Source organism: Lutra lutra, chromosome 3, assembly GCF_902655055.1.
Source record: "Lutra lutra chromosome 3, mLutLut1.2, whole genome shotgun sequence".
In the NCBI taxonomy this organism is placed as follows: domain Eukaryota; kingdom Metazoa; phylum Chordata; class Mammalia; order Carnivora; family Mustelidae; genus Lutra; species Lutra lutra.
In genome coordinates, this window is record NC_062280.1 from 100,588,099 (window position 1) to 100,609,733 (window position 21,635).

General features: G+C 37.3%; 1 protein-coding gene across 1 annotated transcript in view; it reads left to right on the forward strand.

Moving 5' to 3' along the window:
- Positions 1-21,635, forward strand: part of DPP10 (dipeptidyl peptidase like 10) — a 1,393,698-nt gene that overhangs the window by 228,291 nt on the left and 1,143,772 nt on the right. The gene's annotated exons all lie outside the window — the stretch shown is intronic.

The following is a 21,635-nucleotide window of genomic DNA, read 5'->3' on the forward strand; positions in this document are numbered from 1 at the left end:
ATGGGGCATCTGGGTGGCTCAATTGGTTGGGCCTCTGCCTTCAGCCCAGGTCATGATCCCAGGATTCTGGGATCAAGCTCCACATCAGGGTTCCTGCTCAGCAGGGAGTCTACTTCTCCCTCTGCCTTTCCCCCCACCTTGGCTTGTGTTCTCGCTCACTGTTGCTCCCTCTCTCAAATATGTAGATGAAATTAAAAAAAAAAAGATGAGTGACATATTTGGCTCAATTTTTTCTCTCAGTAAAAGCCAATTAGGATGTTTCCAGGTTGATTTTGAGGTTGTGTTTGACATTTCGGATGCATTGTTACAACTTTTTGGCTCTGAGTTCTGTGTCTCTGCCGTAAGGAATGGAAGGTTCTACCCTGTATGTGTGCCTTTCCTGTTTATACACTGGTCTTCCCACTAAAGTTCAAGAACTCTAAATGTGGAAATTCTTTCCTTACTGGAATCTTTACTATTTCTAGCTTTTATGGCATCTGTGAAGCAAATCAAAATGTTTCCTTAATTCCAGATCCAGGCCTTCTCAGAAAAGCTGAAGGAAGAATTAAATGAGAATAAGAATGCTGGTTTTGTATCCACTCAGAATCATGTGTGGCTCTTAGCATATCAAGCCAGCCCTTAGTGGCACAGGACCCTTCTGGTCACACCAGATGGGTTTCTCATACTCCCTTTGTTTTGCATTTGGATGAGAAAAATTAAATGGAGGAAGCATTTAACTAAAATGAGAATCTGACACAGAAGAGGGGGTCAAAATGGCAGGAGTACATAAATGATGCGAGACTTTTCACCTGCTTTGCCTTAGTGATGAAGCTCCTGAAGGCCGATCCTACATGCATGAGTCTTGGACACTTTTGTCCCTGGACTCTCTCATTTGTCTCAATGTTCCTGAAATCCAGAAGAGTTCCCCAAGAGCAAATTAATTTAATGGGTTCTGCCTTAGACATGGCTCTATCTCCACATTATATCCCTAAATTCCCTTCCTAAGAGATAAATGAACAAGGAGACAACACTAAAAATTATTCCTTCCCAATTAAAGCCTGTATGTTATTTGCCAGGAGGTATTATTTCCCAGGAGGTGTCAGGGGAACTCCCTTTCAGTGTTCTGTGTCTGAATCTCTGAATGAATCTCGTTGGGTCATCAAAGGTGTTTTCCTTTATTATATGACCCCAAACTGTGACTCCCTTAAGACTTACGGCCCCCAGTTTTGTGTGTATATGTGTGGTTGTTGGCTTTCCATTAAGAGAAAATTTTTAAAAAACTGATAGATTGTTAATGGTGGAAATGACCAGAGAGATTTTTATTCCAGTATTTATTAAATTCATTTTGGCAGAGGATCCTTACCTAAGATTAAATTTTATAGGTATATTAAATATGTAAAATAGATACCATTTGAGATGGTCAAAGAGAAAGGTGAGACCTGGTTTACTGATTTTTCGCCTCAACCTGTTCTCCTACCCTACACCAGGTTATCCTTAAAGCTTTTCCTTGGAATTGTCCCACTTTCCAGAAAGACATTTTAAATACCATAGATTTAGTGAGTGCTTCATTTCATCAAAGAGAAAAGTGAGATTGGAAGCAAAAGGGAGACTTGTCTAAGGTCCTCTAGCCAGTTAGTGGCAGTTTATGTTGTGCTACACTGTGTTGCTTGGCATGACATCATCTTTCAATTATCTATGGTTATTGCTTCACAATATATTCAATAGCATCCTGGGGCACACAAGCTGAACATGTTTCCCAATCGTCAAGGATAGCTGTGAATGAGAAGAAAGTTCATGGGAAGCTTATGGGATGGCTCCAGGTGTCCATCTTTCTACTTCATATTTGCTATTACTTTCCCTGTCTCTGGGGGCCCATTTCCCACTGACTGTCCCTCAGAGGGAACAGAAATTGAGTGTGTTTAATTTAGATTTCTTCAGTTTCCTTGACTTGCAATCAGCACATCTTTGTACCCTTACCTCTCCAGCTGTTCTCTGTGCTGACCTAACCAAGACTGGAAAATGCCAGAGACATTTACTGTCAGGAAATTTCCCCAATGGCTTTAGCATTATTAAAGTGACTAACTTAATTGGAGTTGTAAGGCATCATATAATAATGATATCCTTTGGCTATGTTCTTAGTAGACTGTACACCTGTAATGAAATCTATAAAGGAAAATTGAAGTATATTTGGGAAGCAAATCTATTGAATTTCCTGTGTAGCAGGTAAAAATGTGTAATGCTTTTCCTTTGCTTTTACCTTCAGAGACTTACTATGAGTCTGGTTGTAGGGTAAGGGCATTATATTAATAGAGGCAGTGTAAATTCCTATTGTATCCTAAATTCACACAGTATTTTTCTAAGTGGAAACCTGATTCATCAGTCATTGGTCTTATAAAACTGAGATGCAGTGTGGGCTGCTAATTGTATTAACTATGATTAATTTTTTATCTCTTTCTCTCCTTCATGTTTTATTCTGGGGTCTTGTCAGCCATCTCCTTGTTCCCTATGCCGGGGGTAATTTTCCATGGTATTTATTTGCAGGGGGAGCATAAGGGGAAGGTGGCTAATTTATTATAATTTATTTTTTTCTGGTACATACACAGAAAGCCTGACAGCTAAGAGTTCATGCACGTGTACACACACACATACACATCACAGAGTCCCTTTCCAATAATGGCCAGGCTCCACAGAGAAAGCATACAGGCATGGAGACCAAATGCTATTCTCCTGCTCACAGATCCACTTCTCTAAACGCAGTATCTTGGATACCTGTGATGGCAACAACCATCTACCAGCATGTGTCCCTTAGAGATCTTGTCTAAACCAGCTAGATGGGCAAAAGCAAGAGCCTTCATCTTGCATTCATTAGAGCAGCTGCGCCCTCAGGCACCAGATGCACCCCAAACTCTCCCTTAGGATGCAGTGGTTTTTCTGCATTTTCTTTCTGGTATTTCCTTATACTTTCTTTCTAAGAATGTTTGTATAACAGATAACCTTTGAAAATAGAGGTATCTCCCGTCCAGGGCAAAGGGCAATACAGTGATGATAATGTGCCCCTAAGGTAAAAGTTGGACAGGTCTGCTTGTGGCCCTCTTCATAGACTGGGTGTTTTATAATCTTAAGGTGCCTCAGCTGTGACACAAACCTACCATGTGCATAGCACCCCCAGGCCCAGTGCTACATGATCCACCCCCCAACTCTCTCCATGGCACTTGAGGGATACAGGCAATTGATGTGAGCACAAATCTCATGCTCCCCCCTGTGCTCTCAGTAACAGAGTCCTTTGTCTCTGATCCAGATGTCTCATATCTTATTTGAGCATCTATGGAACAAGCAGGCTAATCTGGGAATCTCTGACTCATGAATGTCAGACTCTTCGCAGTTCTTGATACCTGGTTTCTTCCTTCGGGAACCTTGGTCTTAGATGTAGGTTATCTATTCCTGCTGTACTCTCTTCACCTTGGCATCTTTCCCCAGTTTAAGGGGTTCAGGCCATATTTCTAGTATCCCTTCCCACTGGATTAACCCTCAAAGTGTGGCTCCCTCTCTGTGTCACAATGAAATAGAAAATTCCTGTGGGTATATTTCAACTTATATGACAACTCTAGTTTTTTGATAGTGACAGCATGCAATTTATGATAGGAAGATTCAGATGTTATGTCTAAACTCGGAGTGAAGGGGTTACATGATCTACAGGGCTAGGAAGGAGAAATGTTCTAGATGTTTCAAGTCCAAAACCGCTGCATTAAGACTCTTGGTGTTAGGCATGCCCAGGGCTAAATGATCTGGAGAAATGGTGACTAGAGCAGTACATATACACAAGAAGAAATTAACTGTTTTTGATGATGATGAAGCCACTGCTTATCCAGATAGAGAACTATTCAAACTGTTTATAGGGGATAAATTTGCTGAGTTCTGTACGAGCCTGGTCCTGAGCACTCTATGGTCAACCCATTAAGATCCTTTTAGCTAGTTTTTTTTTTTTTAAAGATTTTATTTATTTATTTGACAGACAGAGATCACAAGTAGACAGAGAGGCAGGCAGAGAGAGAGAGAGGAGGAAGCAGGCTCCCTGCTGAGCAGAGAGCCCGATGCGGGACTCGATCCAGGACCCTGAGATCATGACCTGAGCCGAAGGCAGCGGCTAACCCACTGAGCCACCCAGGCGCCCCTTTTAGCTAGTTTTAAGGGTGGAAAAGCATACCTAGCAAAGACATTAGTTTTATATTGCCACTGTCAATCTAATAGATTTATAGGATGCACTAGTAATTTTTGAAGTTTTTAAGTGATGACATTTCTCCCTATTTTTCAGCACCAAGAAAACAGGTAAACCTCCTGAACATTTGGCTTTTTTTGTTTTGTTTTGTTTTGTTTTGCTTTTAGATTTTATTTTTAAGTTATTTCTATACCCACGCTGGGGCTTGAATTTACAACCCCGAGATTAAGAGTCACATGCTCTACTGACTGAGTCAGCCAGGCACCCCTTGGCCTTTTTTTTTTTTTTTAATGAAATTGTGTCAGTTGCTATTAACTTATTCTTTCCTTTGACTGCTAGAAAGATCAGGAGCACATTTCTTGATTAACCAGTAATGGTTCTCAAACTTGGCTACACATTAGAAACCAGAGAAGCTCTAAATCCACTAATGCGTAGATCACACCCTCACACATACTTAATTGATAATGTAAAGGATCCTGGAATTTTCATTTTTTAAAGATCACCAGGTGATTATACTATGTAGCAATAATTTAAAAGAAACTATTTTATAAGATTTTCCATTTAGTATTTTAGACCATCCAGAATTTAATTTTAGACTGCTATATAATAGGGTTCTTACTCTAATTTTCCCAAGTAGCCACAATTTCCAACATTATTTTGAAATCCTTCATTTTCTAAAACTAGTTTTGTTTTCCTTACTGATTTTTCAATGATATTCTTAGATGTATAAATCCCACATGTCTGATTCTATTTCTGGATTCTCTTTGCTATTCCATTGATTTCTATGACTATGGCTTAACCAATATCATTCTATTTAAATAGCTATGTATAGAGTGTTATGATAGCAGGACAAGTTCTGCCAAATGTTCTTGGCCAAGTTATTTTTTCTTTTTCAGAAAAAAATCAGAATAAGCAATCTAATAAGCTATTAAAATAATCATGTTCCACAATCTGGTGTTTTCAGGCCATTCAGAATAAGCCCCTGTGAGCAAGGAAGTATGGCATTCTGATTGTTGATACCTGAGTTCCATGCTCTAATCTTTTTTTTTTTTAAGATTTTATTTACTTATTTAACAGAGAGATGGAGAGCACAAGCAGGCAGAGTGGCAGGCAGAGGGAGAGAGAGAAGCAGGCTCCCCACCGAGCAAGGAGCTGGATGTGGGACTCAATCCCAGGACCCTGGGATCATGACCTGAGCTCAAGGCAGCTGCTTAACTGACTTACCCATCCATGCATCCCTCCATGCTCTGATCTTGAAGTGCCATCTATGGTCACATAATCTGAGATCTGGAAAGAGGGTTTTAGTAGATGGGGTGTGTTGTCAGGACTGTTGGGTACGGAAAATTTGGAGTTCTGTAACTTAAAATGGCAAAGAGGGCTGTGAAGCATCAAAAAGGCATCAAGTGCCCACTACATTTTATTTTATGATGTTGGGAATCACCCCACGATGTGATATTAAATGGTAGCCCTCCACGAAGGAAGCTATAGTTACAAGTGAAGAATGGCCATGTGACCACCATTAAATTTGTTTTTCCACACTTCATTACTATAGCAACCTTCAAGATTGTGTTGTATCACAAAAATTTCCCTACTTTGAACTTTTTAGTTATTCAGAGCATCCTCTTAGTTTACATTAAAATAAAGAAATTAGAAAGATGAATGAGAAATAAAGGAGGCCTTAATAGTGGGGTGAATTGTATTACTTATAAACAGGAAGGGAGTCTCTTAGAATTAAATTGCAGTTTCAAGGTCACAATTCCTATCAATCTGTCCTCTGCAAAATCAGCTCATCCCAGATGAGCACTAAGACCTTGAATTTAAATGAGTGCTTCATGATCTCCGATTTGAGATTCTATTGAAGATACCATGGTCTTTCCTGTCTCAGGGCCTTTGAACACGCTCTTTTCAGTGCCTGAAAATGTCTCTGTTACCTTCCTCCCCTTTATTGAGCTAACAGCAACTCATACATTAGATATTTTTTTCTGGTGTATTTTTAGAAACACCTTAATGACTTAGAGTGACATTTAATGTCCTCCATAGTCTGACTACCACCTGTTGATTTTTTTGCTCCCATCTCCTCATAAATCAACCTAGTTGCTTACTGCCCGTTTCCCTCTATTGTTTATGCTGTTTTACCTGTAGAAATTTCCTCTTTCCACAGAAATCTTTCCACTTGGGAGTAACAAGTTGGTTTGTTTTCTTGTTTTTTTGTTTGTTGGTTTGTTTTTGTTTTTTTTTTTCTATTCACATCCACTTTGCTTGTATTTAGTCACATTCTGATTAGAATTATAAGGCTCTGAAAGTATGTGTCTTGTTTGCATTTGTCTAGCATTAAGGTGTTTCCTCCAGGTAAATTTTTGTTATACCATGGTAAAGTTCAGACTTTATTAATTTCTGTGCCTTCCAAAGAACCTTGAGAACTTTGAATAAATGGCAAGAGATACTTGATGGCAGTGTTTCTCAAACTTCAAACCTCATCATAATCACTCGGAGGGCTTGTCAAACACAGCTTGTTGGGCCTACCTCCAGAATTTCTGGTTCAGAAAACCTGGGATAGAGGCAAAGAATTTGCATTTTCAGCAAGTTTGGGTGATGCTGATGCTGCTTACTCAGGAACCACATTAAATCACTATCCTGTGTTGACAGTGTTTTCAAATGTGGTTGTATATTAGAATTTCCTCCTGAAAGTTAAACAACAATAAAAAGAGAAAGACCATGCCTGAGCTCCATCCCAGACAAATGAAATTAAGGTCCCTGAGGGGTGGAGCTTTTCTGATGACAATAAAGAAAATCAACAACCACAATTCCTCAAGTGATGAGAAGCTAGTTTTAAAACCCATTGCTCTAAAAAAAAAAAAAAATCCATTGCTCTACACAAATAGAAGATGAAGAAGTAGAGTTGTAAACAAGGAAACATGCTTGCTGGGAGGCTAGAACAAAGTAAATGTCATAACTTAGTAAGCAAGTGTGAGTTCGAGAGTGCATTTACACTTTAATATGCTTACGGTTAAGATACAGATAGTAAATATGGGATGGTGTCTGAGGTGCTTCTGGTCTACAGCTGGTAGGTGATTATAATCCAGGAAGCATGCTTATTAGGGAAGAATTTGGACATCTGTGAACAAACATGGTCGGGGAGAACAAGGGATGCCAAAGACATGCTGATAGATGAGACTGGGAAAGTGAAACAAGACTAGAGGACACATCTCCAATAATGCTTACAGAATTCCAAAGTGGGAAGGAAGGAAGGAGGAGTGCTGGGAGATTCCCCTGCATGGGAAACTACTTGAAAGCTATAGGTTTAAGATTTTAAGTGAATTTTTGGAGAAAGCATCCAGTTTTGTCAAGATTGGCCCAGACTAAGTGTGTAATTTCTACCTCACTGAGTAGGCAGGCATGTGAGCACAAAGGCAAATGCAGTTTCTAGAGACATATTGTAAGAAGTCCCATAGAGATTTAGTTAAAGCACATGGGCTTTCTCCATCTTCTTAGTTGCCTTAGTTGAGAAGGTAATTTCCATTGCAAAAAATAGGATTTTGCTTTATTCTCAGTAGCTGGCATTAAATTAGTCCCATAGAATGTGTTTGGGGACCAAGTTGATGAGCAGAGATTGTCTAAGTAGCAGGTGCATTAGATTCATTTAATCATTTAAACCACATGCCCTGCACATATTTCAGCTTTCTTAGTTGGGTTGACTTTTATTTGCAAAACACCTATCTGAAGGTGTGCTATAGTGGATGTCTAATTGATGATGCCTGTCAGATTTTATGTTCTACAAATGCCAAGTGCATTTTACCCAAGTATACTCTTTCCTGATCCATTTTTCCAAAGTAAGCATTCGAAAATTTAATTATTTTGAGATTCTTAAGCAGGACCCACCTTCTCAGAGATGTTTAGGATGTAGAGGGGAATTACAGTTTCCAGATTCAGCCTAAATCCATTGTACTCAGAAATTTCGTGAATACAAAATACAAGGAGGGAACCTCTGTGTTACTGATCCAGAGTCGAGGCTCCTGCCTGTGGGTGTTTTCCCTCATCTCTCTCGTTAGAAGTGTTTGTGTGTGTGTGTGTGTGTGTGTGTGTGCGAGCGTGTGTGCATTCTGTACAAGTGATGGTTTGAATGATGACCTCCCAAAAGATATTTCCAGATTTTGGAGCCTGTGAATACAACCTTATTTGGAAAAAGGGTCTTTGCAAATGCTCTATTTAGGGACTTTGAGATGAGATCATCCTAGATTATGTGATGCATCCTAAATCCAATGCAAAATGCTCTTATAAGGGACAGAACAGAAGACATACAAGAGACGGTCATATGAAGTCAGAGGCAGAGACTGGAGTGATATAGTCATAAGCTAAGGAACACCTGGCACTACCAGAAACTGAAAGAGCCAAGGACCAGAGTCTCCCTAGAGCCTTCGGAGGAAGCTGGCCCTGTGGACACCTTGCTTTGAGACTTCTGCCCTCCAAAACTGTGACAGAATACATTTCTATTGCTTTTAAGTCACCAAGCTTGTGATAATCTATTACAGAACCTCTGGAAAACTAATACACTTACTAATAGCAGGGGTGTAAACTTGAGAGGGAAAGGGAAAAAGGAAAACGAGTTCACTGGCCATCCAAAAGGTCATTTTGTCAAAACATTGTTTCCAAGCATCTGTCGAGTCCTCCAAAAGGGACTCATGCTGACAACAGATTGTCAACAATGCTTCAATAAGACAGAGCCTTTCTTTACTTCTATCCTAACCTTAAAGCCAGATACAGCCTGGTACGGCCTGAAGCCAAGGGGATTCTCTGTGGTTGGGCCAGTGGGGGGGGGCGGTTTGGGTGTGCATATAGGGATGTATCCAAAGTCTTCAGACCTCTGTGGACTAAATAAAATGCTTGAGATTTAAAAGAACATTCTCTGTGGGAATCCCACACCAGCTTTTCTGTATAGTGAATACTGTTACTTTTCTTCTCATGAAATAGTCCGCTAGAAACACACTAAATCTCCTGGGGAATCCACAGACTTCCAAGTCTACTTCCCATGTCTGGTTGATGTTATTAGTAGTGACATAGTACGTCTTCTCACTGTTGTTCAGCCTCACTGTGGAACAACCAGTATTCACCTCTCAAATATTTTTTAGGGAATTAATAAAAAATAAATAAATGATTCTGATCTGGCCCATTTTCTCCAACCCTTACCATCCCAATTGTCATTCCAACAAAGATGTACCACTTTTCTACATACAAGTAAACTGTATTTGATAAAAGATTCTAAATGTTCCTGTGCATGCTTGGGTCCCCAGGAGGGTAAGCAGCCTAACTAGATTACTGATGAGCTACATGAGGTTAAATGACTCACCCAGTTATATAACATTTGACTCCTTTTATTGTCTTGAATATTCAGTGCTAAGGTTTAGAAAGAAGGAGAACCTACCTGCCTCTGAGAAGGATTTGTAACCACTTAAAAATGAAGAAGGAAGCAAAGAACGGAGATAAATTCTGTAAAGTGATGAAAACAGTCTGTGAGAGCCAGGAGCCCAAACTAAAGAGGACAGTTCAGAATTCCTTCAGTCCTAAAGTGTTGTAGCAGAATTTAAAGCAGATGACATAAATTGACAATCTCTGGCCAGGTCTGATCTGTACATGTGCTTTTGGAAAATTTGACCAATATTTTCAAAATCAGGATATTTCACATAAGAAAATGAATTTTCCCCTTGAAAATATTTGGGTGATATGGCAGCACTGCACTTCTGGGAACTGGGTTATGGAGGCCCTGAACCTACCTGGCCAAGTCAGACAGAGGGAGGAGCATATGGATTGGGGTGACTGGGTGAGTCCTTGAATAAGTTCATAAGTCAAAACATCTTAAATTAAGGGGAGGGGATATTTGTAGGAGTCCTATTTTTTAAGGAATGGATGTGGAATTCAGAAATTAATGTTAATTTTGGTTCCTTTTTTTTCCCAGCTTCTCCACTCTTTGAGCCGTCCTCTAGTCACTAACTTGGTGTTAAAGCTTAGATAAGTCATTAATATTCTTGAACCCTTAGTGCGTCATACACAAAACAGGAACAATAATACCTACCACATAGGGTTTTTGTAAAGACTGAATAAGATATAATGTATGGTAAAGGTATACCATTACTGGGACATAATCAATACTTACATAGTAGCTATTATTGTGATTGTTATTACTTGCCATTAATGACTTCGGAAATGGAGGGTTCAAACAAAGAACAAGATGTTGGATGGTATAGGCAACCAGTATGGTTGGAAATAATAGGAAAGTTAGTTACTGCTATACTGCACTAGCCCTTGAAAAAAACTGCATGGTGTTTAAAGAAATTGCCTGCTAAACTTCTGTATGGCTTCAGTAAAAGATTATGTTCCATTTTCACAGCATGAAAGAGGCAGTTAAGGCAAGAAAAGTGTGTTTAGAAGTTTGAAGAGTGCAAGTGTCTGATGAGTTGAGAAATGAGATTAACCTTTTACTGACTAGTGCTCCGTTTTCTGCCAGAGTAAATTCTTTAGGAAAAAAGTATGATGGCTCATGGAAGCAAAACAGTGACAGTGTCCTCTTGGTTGTTTTCTATCTGTTTTTCTCTTCCAGGTCCACTTCATTATCAAAAGTAGCTTCTTTTCCTAGTGACTCTGCTTTTTGGTAAGATTGTTCTTAAAGTATGCAGTTGACATAATTAACTGTGGTTTTGAGGTTACCTTGTATATCCCAAGGTGAGACCTCCGTGGGATCTAATTATTTTTTTTTATTGAAAAGAAGATATTTCACAGACAGAAGCTATAGATCAGAACTCATTACAAAGGCATCTCATTATTTTTAATGAGCAATTCCATTATCTCTGACTCTGCTGAGAGCAGGACATAGTTCTGTTAAGGAGAGAATCTTGTTAAAATTTGGTGGCTGGAAACGTAGGGCTTCCAGTCAAATTCTGCAGTCCTGATTACTAAGTTTAAAGACATAATATTATGTTTATGTAGACTTCACAAGGTATGTTGATATAGAGAGCATACTTCTTTGAAGGAATAATTAGATATATTATATATACATATATATATATAATTAGATATATTATATGTTTATATGTCTTTGAAATTCTAAAAATGAGTATTTTTTAGCAAACATTCTCAGTATTCAAATTAATTGAACTAGTTGAAAATTAATCACTTGATAACTCTAAGATTTGGTTTGGGGTCTTAGAAATCCTCATTTTCTTCCTGACTTTTGGGATCTATTTTTAAAATTTAGATAGGTAATGAGTTTGTCTAAAAATTTATGGAAGAAGATCAGCAAAAGGAAAGAAAGGGAGTCATATATTTTTAGAGCAGGGGAAAGCATGATTTACAGAAGAAAAGAAAGATAAAAGAGAGAAGTGAAAAGAAAAGTAATGTTCACATAAATTGCTTACCACTGATACTATGAAAGTGAACCATCTTGTACTAGGATACCTGCACTCACTCTATTGTTCCCATAGCTTACAAAGGGAGAAAGGTACCTAAATGTAATTGAACACCTGTTTTGAGGAGTTGTCCTTGGTAATAAGGATATGTGGCAAGTAAGACAACATTTATCTTTAAAACTGTAGAGTGTGGACATGTGTGGTGTGGAAGACTGTATGGAGAAGAAAGGTTGGAATGAGTAGATGAGAATGTAGACAATTATAATAGAGAGGAAAGGTACACAAAATATCTTGGGATAGCTTAATTCCATTTTTACTTTGAGAGCAGAATGATACCCTCCAAAGGGAAATGTATTAAAGACTTAAGAACAAAGAGTCATTCAGCCTAAGTGCTCAAACCAACTTAAGAGAAAACAAAAACTAAAGCAAACCAAAAAACAAACAAACAAAAAACCCAAAAAACAAAACCAAACAAACCCCCCCAAAAAACCCCAAAAAATAAAAACAAACAAAACCCCCCCAAAACCAAAAACAAACAAACAAAAAGTCCCCACAGTGATAAAATCAAGTATATATACATTGTTTTTACCTCAAACTCTTTGTGGAAAAGCTTGGGAAACAGGAGTCTACCTATGGGAAGATTGTACACCTGGACCTGTCAGGGATCTGAAGAGCCCACAGAGCTGGTACCAGGCCTCCAAACTTGGAAGATCAATGTGTAGTTTCAATTTCCTGGTAATTCTTTATAGGTCCAGACTTACAACTGTTATGAGCCAAAGATATATTTTTAAAAATTATCAGAAAATTTCTGATATATGCAATTCTATTTTGATTTCCATGCTCGTTTTTTCTTTTCCTATGGTCATTTTTTTTTTTAAGGATTTTTGTCCGCTTTAAATTTTGTCAAGAAATAGGCATTTCCCCCAAATATGTTTTAAGTGGAAGCTTTACAATGAACCTTTTTTTAACTAGTCATAATTTAATTTGATAAGTTGTGATACTGCCATATTAGTTATTGGTTGCTATTATTGGAGTTTTATACACTTAGTCAAATAAATCAGCTTGCCAGATCTATATACACATTATTTTCAGTGTTTTTTTATTTTCCCTATAATTTAAAATCATAAACTAAAAATAATTTTGTTCTTTATACATAGTTTAAGAATAACCCATTGTGAGAAGACAAGGTATAATTATTACTCAACATATTATTTTTGCCAAATAACATGTTACTAAATTTGATAAAATTTATTTGTGCATGATATGTGAAACCAACTCATGGAGCAATGCCTTGATCACATGTATTAGCACGTGAAAAATTTGTTTATCTTGTTGGTGTTTTATGAAATTCAAACACAGTTTGGTTCATGCACAATCAATTGGGCTTAAAAACTCATATATTTATTCATCCTGTAAGTATTAGTTCAATCTCTGTTATGTGCAAGATGTTATACTAATTGCTATAAAGTTTATCAAGAGATCAAGTTTCTTAAAGAATTTTCCATTTATTTTATATATATATATATATATATATATATATATATATATCCATATGTGATGACAAATCACTCATAAAAAAGTGAAAAAGATAAGCAGAATTTTAGAACAGGAATTAGAGGATGAATTGAGCATCGCACTCCAGGTGTATCCCATAGCTCGTGTCATATGCACCTTATGTTGGTACCTGCTATTGAGTGAAATTATTAAATCTTCTAGAATATGAGGAGATATTGATTTGTTTCTGACATCTTGGAATGCCTCTGCCCAGGAAACCTATATAGCAGGGGTGGGGGTGTGTCTCAGTGTCCCTTTTAGATAAGTAGATAAAAAAAGAGGCTATGATTAGTTTAAAATTCTCTAATAAGTAAATATTTAAAATACAAAATTCAGAAGTAACTGTTCCAATGAATTGTAATAAGGGTGATGGAAAGACCCACTTATCTGGAGCTGTTATCTATTGTCTGCACTTGTCACGAATGGTCTGATGCATTAAGGATGGTGCCTCATTTCTAAGTTTTAAAAAATTCCCATACCAAATAGGGTTTTGTATCAGATCCAGATATTCTATTTTTGTTTTTCGTGAGTTGGCCAAACATGATTCATTCACAGAAAACAGTCATCCAAAAATCCATCCTATCTCCTATAACAGTGCTTCATTTATTAAAATAATAATTTGGGAGCTCTGGTGGGTTAAATTCCATCCTCAGAGATGTGTTGAAGCTCTAATCTCCAGCACTATTGATGCCCCTTTATTTGGAAACAGGAACTTTTCAGATACAATTAAGTAAAAATGAGATTACACTGGATTAGGGTAGGCCCTAAATCCAATGGCTGGATCCTCATAAGGAAAGGAAAACTTAGAGCCACATAAACATACATAAACACAGGGAAGGAGTCCCTGTGCAAACAGAAAAGTTGACGTGGTGGCACTATAAGCCAACTTACCTCAAGGACTGCCAGCGACCACCAGAGGTAGCTAAGAAAGCAGCGTGGAACAGATTCCCCCTCAGAGCTTTCACAGAAAACATGAGCTTACCGACACCTTGGCTTCAGATTTCTAGAATTGTGGGAGAATAAATTTATCTTTTAGGTTACTCAGTTTGTGGTGTTTTGTTATAGCAGCTCTAAGGAACTGATATACAAGTGAAGAAAAAGAAGAACAAGAGTAGGTTATGTCAGGCTTCCAGCCTGACCATCATCTTCAATAAATATATATTATGTTAAGAGATTTCATATCAAATGTGCTTCATATTAACACCTACAAGTGCCATCTGGAGAAAAAGCATGATGCTTTGTTTGTTTGTTTGTTTGTTTGTTTTTAGAATAATTAGACTTTCTCACTGACCTCTGCTTAGATCTTCTGGAAAGGGAGATTCCCATGAATACTATGTCCTATTAAAAATCAGTGATCCTACAGTAACCCACTGTCACCTGCAACCCTCATCTTGGGTTTGAGACAACATACCCTGACTAGATCTTGGACATGAGATCTAGAAAGATGTACTCAGTATATAGTATGCTTGGCCAAGTGTTTCTTAGAAAGTGCAAAGGACTTGAAGACAGTAGACCTCGATGTGATTCCTAACTCTGTAACATTTTGGAAAGTGCCCTTGTACTTGCTGAGGAAACTCTCCAGAACTCATCAGTAATATGAGGGTTTTGTAGGAGGTCCCTTTCAGCTTTCTGATTCAATGATGTAGGAGGTAAATAATTTCCTTAAAAACACTCCTAAAGAATCTGAGTTATGCAACTAGAATTTACAGTTTACTCACCTGTAAGCACAAGCTTTCAAATAATTTTAATTAGCTCTTGCTGAATTATGAAGTTTATTTTATTTGCATTTGGTTATAAATGAACTGCACTCTTACTCTTAGATAATTTTGCTAAGAACAAAGGGAAAGGCGGTCATTTGAATTTCAAATTTCTAGTCCATCAAATATGAAATGAATATTTAAAGATGAACAATAAAATTAGGCCACATTTTTGAAAAATATTTCTGCTTGCTAAAGTCAGAATTATACAGCCACGACCTTTAAAATAAAATACAGAGTTTCAGATAAATGCAGTACTTGTAGGTTATAGTTTCTGGAGAATTCTGCCCAAAGTGATATATGCCCATTCATCTTTCCTTTCAAAGAAAAAAAATTCTTTAAGTCAGATGAGTGTTCTAGAATGCTAAAATAATATGAATGACTTCCACTCTTCCATGTTAATATGGATTTCCCCCCAAGGTTTGTAATCTTTGATGTCCAGTCATGCTTGACTTGGCATTTGAAAATTCTCCAGTAGATTTGCATCAGAATATGATTAACTACTAGGGACTCTAAAAAGAACACAGGGTTGCTTGTTTTTGCTTTCTCTTCAGATCAGATGCTATACTGAGAGATATATTAATGACAATTTCAAGGTAAATGGAGGCAGAAACAAGGTAAATGGAGTTTCCCATTGCAAATTTGTTTTGCTTGAGATATGATAATACGTGTATATAAAACATATGACAATTACTCCACAATTAGGGCATATGTATTAATGTCATGAAAGCATCAATGAAAAAATAAGCTGAATTTTACAAAATAGTTGTATGGAGGTTATTATCACATAATTTGTATGGTAAGACAGAAGAGAGGTAGAGTTCCTGGAAGCATCAGACAATACAAGTCAACTCATAGAATTTCTCCATCTTTAGTTATCTTCTCACATCTTACTTCACTCACATTCATTAGCTTAAAAACTCAGGGCTCCATGATCCTTTTATGTATCTATTTTATTCTGCTGCCCAAATATAGTGCAAATCAATCTTTGCCTGGTACAATGAAAGTACAAGAGAGATGCAGGGCATTTATAACTCACGATGGACTCACTGGCATTTGGTTGCTCCATAGTGTCATGGTACTTTATGAAAATGTGGACAGTGGTAAGATTTTTGCTACGTGTGTTCTAGCAACACCATGAAAACATTGCTTTCTCAATGAAATAATGACACAGTAATGAAGATTCCTGCTGTATAATGAGCCCAGGGGTTAACAAAGGAGCTTAATCATTAAAAGCTTAGGCTCTCCAGAACTACCCTACCTGGATTTACACAGCCCTGCTACTTACTAGCTGTGTGACCTTGAGCAGTTGACTTAATCTCTCTGTAAATTACATGCCATAAAAGGTAGAATGGGAATGATGAGAGGACCATCCTCTGAGGACTGAGTTAATACATGTAAAACCCTTAGAATAGTATCCTTAACATAATAAGCACTTGATAAATCATAGTTGTTATTATTAATGAGAGTTTAAAGATAGGTAAGAGAGGCAATCTGGGGGAAGAAGTATAAGTGTGTATCATCTGCACACATCCCAGGGAGCAATTAAATAAAATTCTACAGTTGAATCTTGAAGTTTGATTATTTTAAATTTAGGGTACCAAGTTTGAGATTCTTGTTGTGGTTAGCCAACCGAGAGAATGTTAAATTGAATTTTGATTATCTATATTTTTTGCACTCACAGCTGGCTCTTTCAGAGCTGATCTGTGTAACTCAGGCAGCACATGGAAGTGAAATTCTAAACTCCTTTTCTTCCCTCTCACTGAAGAAGCACGTGGGTAAATGTAGAGCTAACAGAAGGGTCATAACAACTTTGAGAGACTTACGGGTATAACTGAGTAGGGAATGGTCATCTTATTGGCATCATTGGTAGTCCCAGCCACAGTCAGGGGCATGAAAAGGAATAGTAGCTTAGGGCAGAAAAAAGATGCTATAGATGCTACAGAGGGGGTCTGGACTCTCCTGACATAGTGTAGACTTCCCATAAATTCCCAAGTGTATATTTCATAACAAGAGAAAATGTAAGCTGAGTAGTGTGTGTCACTGTTGCTGCATACTTTGCCCTGTTGGACGTAGCCTTAAGAGTGGGTGCCGCTGACTGGAGAAACCAGCACAAAGTTAAGGAAATGGGTGTCATACTGCTTGAGATAGGACAATGGGTCTTTCAGGAGCTTCCACTTAACAGCCTGATCCAAGGGTAGCCTCTCTACAATCCTCTCTTCCCTCTCTTCACTCATGCATGATCTCAGCCAAAAGGAATATGATCTTATTCTTTTCCTGTATGCTTTTTCTTCCTCATCATTTTTCTTTTCTTGTGATGCTTCCCACAACTGCTACAAGAGATACATAACACAAGACTCTTCCCCAGATGCAAAGTGCTGTTTCTGTTGCCACTTCCTTGTTTCTGAGCAAAGGTGGAACTGACCCGTGGCTTCTTCACATCTGTCAAAGAAAGAAAGGCAGCTGTCTTTTGGAATGCCAGGACTAAACTTGTGCAAGACAGCCTGACAGAAAATTTTTCCTATCATCCGATTAGGGGAAATGGTTTGGAATCTGTATAGATGCTAGGGGCACTGGCATTCTTAGCATGCTGAAATTCCTAGAAATAATAAGCTTTGTGATCTCAAGAACATGTGCTTATTCCAATGGACTTGAACAGACCCATGCACTGGAGAGGCAATGGGGTGCAACTTTCCTCACTCACATCAGTTACTGCACTCTGTTCATTCAGTAATATATGTTTAAACTTGGGGGGCAGTTGTGGAGTCTAAGGGACTTATTTTTGCCTTAGCAGCCCCATGAGAATAGTAGACTCAAGGTTCTGGCTGTCCATCCGATTCTACATATCACTAAGCTTGAACATCATTGGAGCTCGTTACTATACTGCTGATCATGTCAGAACCCGTATTACATTTAAATTCAAACTAAAACAGTTTTTGTAGGCTGTATGATATTCAATTTTAGTTTAAATATAATACAAGTTGGTGGGATTTATGTTCAGGATTTAGAATCTAACTCATCACCAAACACTTTATCTATATAATATCTATCTCATTTGTGTTTCTCTCTCCAATGCATAGCCTAATGGTAGACACATATTAGGCACTTAACATTTTTTTACAAGTGTATGAAAGAATAAATGAATATATAATTAATATCCTATTTATATAAACATTCCAGTGAGCAGATTACAAGTGTAAAAAGCAGGAAAAGCCAAATACTGAATTTTGCATATGCTTTCATTCTTTCTCTTTGTTTTTAAAGATTATATTTATTTGACAGAGAGAGTGGGAAAACACAAGTAAGGGGAACAGCAGAGGGAGAGGGAGAAGTAGGGTCTCTGCTGAGTGGAGAGTCTGATGTGGGGCTTGATCCTAGGATCCTGGGAACACAACCTGAGCTTGAAGGCAGATGCTTGATGGACTGAGCCACCCAGGCACCCCATATGTTTTCATTGTAACTATATAAAATTACGCTCATGGAAAATATGACTAGTGATTTTTTTTTTCATTTTTCAAGCATTCTCCTATGCAGGCATTAGAAAACATCTTTTTATAAAGAGACAGATAATAATTTGTTTTAGCTTTGTAGGCCAGGAGGTCTTTGTAGCATGAAAGTAGCCACAGACATTATGTACGTACCTGAGCATGAGTGTGTGCAGGGACTGTGTAAAATAAGGGATGGCAGGATTTGGCCTGATGAGCACAGTTTGATCATCCATGTTTTCTTCTTTCAACAAACCAGATGTAGTGTTATATACTGGGATCCAAAGGCAAATAAAATCTAATCCTTATGTTCAACTACATCCCAATCCAAACTAACAGTTATTGTCTTATTTTTAAATTAAAGTCATCCATGAATTAGTTTTCTCTTTATCTTGTTGACGTCTTTCTAGTTGATATAACTTGAAGGATAGGCTCCTTCTTTCAATATATTTTGAGAGTTTAGGGAAGGAACAAATGCCAGTGAGTAAGGCAACTTTGAGCCTATATGAATGATAATTCCTCAGTGAATATAAATTACCATCAAAGTATGTGGTTAGTACTGTTGCTTAGCTCTGCAAGAAAGAACAGAACTCAGTGTTAACGCTGAAATTTGCCTTCAAAGACAATGGAGTCAGTGAACTACAGAATCCTTGCAATCCTTACAGAATATTCATGCTTGGCAAATCCCATTCTGTGTACTATTATTGCTCAAAGAGTGCTCAGGGGATATTGAGTAAATGCTGCTAGAGAGGAGATAAGACTTCAGAAAAGAAGAGTGCAAATAGAAACGTACGTTTTTACAAAGGACTCAATTGTACGAGTGCTAATAAGAATGCAATCTAAGTTTAATCAGGAGTGCCTTGTAGAAGTGGGTAAGTACAAATCTGAACCATTCTGATGGCTTTGCCAAAGGATGTTCTACATGCTAAAACTTGGGAAAAAATACTTATCAAAAAACGTTGTGAGTTTTAAAAATATTCAACGGGTATACACTGATTTTCTTTGGTGTCCTTTAACCAGTGACTTTTTGAGGTTTGAGGGAACGAAATGTTACTTTCACCCAATGGGAGGTGGTCCGGTGAGAATTCAGCATTCTACATAGAATGCTGGTCATGCTTTTCCCCACATGGAAATTTTGTTAGCCTTCCAGGTCAGATGTGTCTAGGTAGCAGAGGAAAAACCACCTCAAAATTCTTTCCATCCCACATGGAATCATACCTGAAAACTGAACAGTATGTTATAGAGACACTTGCATTCAGAGATAAAGCTGGTTTTCAAAAGACGTGTTAGGGTTAAAGATCTTTCAAAGTGATAAAGAGCAGGTTAAGTCTGCTGGTCCCACGATGTTTTTAAAGCTATGCACAGTTTTCTCCTGTTTAAGGACTTACGTAGTATTTGCCATCTTGTATTCTTCTAACATTGATAAGTTTATCTTTGGCGAAAGAAATCCTGCATTCATGCTCATCACTCTGTTATGTTATTTCCAAGGAACACTAAGGAGAATGCACATCTGGGCTGCATCACAAGTTCCCATGCTTGTGACCTTGGAATTGCTGGCCTCTTAATTTCTTTATCTCTAAAAGTGGATAAAAGCCTACTTGGATGCCTGGGTGGCTCAGTCAATTAGCATTAGACTCTTGATTTTGGCTCAGATTATGTTCTCAGAGTCAAGATATCAAGCCCTGTATAGGGCTCCCTCCTCAGTAGGGACTCTGCTTGAGATTTTCTCCCTCCCCCTTTCTCTCCACCCCTCCCCCTGCTCGCTCTCTCCCATGTGCGCACTCTCTCTAAAATAATATAAGTCTTTATAAAAAAAGGTAGTATATACTTTATGGGATTACTAGAGTAAAAGTAGGTAAAGCGCTTCAAGTGCCTGACATAATATCTTTTCATAAAAATTAAGAACTATTATTAAGAATACCAATAAAAATATATATTATGGTTAGTGAAAGTTCAAGCAACAATTCAGTCCTTGTGCTTATTATTCTGAAATTAATTTCTAAACATTTCCTGAATTATCAGCATGCTAATAAGACATTGAATATAATTAACAATACTGGAAGTAAAACTTGGACATTTTTCTTTTTTAAAAAATGTATTTTATCATTTAGCATAGTCTGGCACTAATGATTTTTAGTTTAGAGGTAGAGATATTCATGTAATATGTGGCTGTATCATTTATCAACCAAATAGGATCATTTGTAAAAGTAAAAAGGGTATTAAAATAATTAAATTCCATAATTTTTAATATTTATTTATTGACCAACACAATGGATTTATTGCTTTTGTAGACCTTTACAATAATTATATTTCAAAACCTATTTTCAGAAATAAAATTCTTTCAAAAGTAAAAAAGTAGCATATGCATTTTATTAAAACAAAAAAATCCTACTTTATATTATCTGGATAGTAAAAGGATAGCATTCAGAGTTCAATTTTTCTTAGTGCACATTTTCATACGTTGATCAAATTCTTATTTGTGTCTATTTCATACTACATTGATAGTATATTTCTGAAGAGTGCATATTCATTTGTGATTTGGAATTATTTAAATTATTTTTCATAAAAATAGGAAATCATATGTAATTTCCAAAGTTGCATTTTCTTGTTAATAAATTTGAGATTGTTGACATATTCAATTGACTATCTTTGTAGACCATAATATATTTTTTTAAAGATTTTATTTATTTATTTGACACAGAGAGATCACAAGTAGACAGAGAGGCAGGCAGAGAGAGAGAGAGGCAGGCAGAGAGAGAGAGAAGCAGGCTCCCTGCTGAGCAGAGAGCCCGATGTGGGACTCAATCCCAGGACCCTGAGATCATGACTCGAGCCGAAGGCAGCGGCTTAACCCACTGAGCCACCCAGGTGCCCCATGTAGACCATAATATTTTTTAATGAGAATGTACTTTTTTTTTTTACATATGCTGAACTCCTAATTGTGAGTTTCTTAAAATCTTTCTATATATAGATAGATAGATGAATAGATATCTATGAATATATATATAGATAAATATATTCATTCTTTTTTATTCTGTTTCTCTAGAAAACCCTAATACAAACATAATAAAATTTTTAAAGCTGTATTTTGATTCCATGAATTGACAGGAAAAAAAAAATGGAACCAGTATAGGAATTAATTGGTTGATGAGTCTAACAGCATTGGTATAAAACTAGAATCATTTAAACTGTTTCCAGAGTTCTTCTGTTATTCAAGCCAATAAATTAACAGTTATCACTTTATATT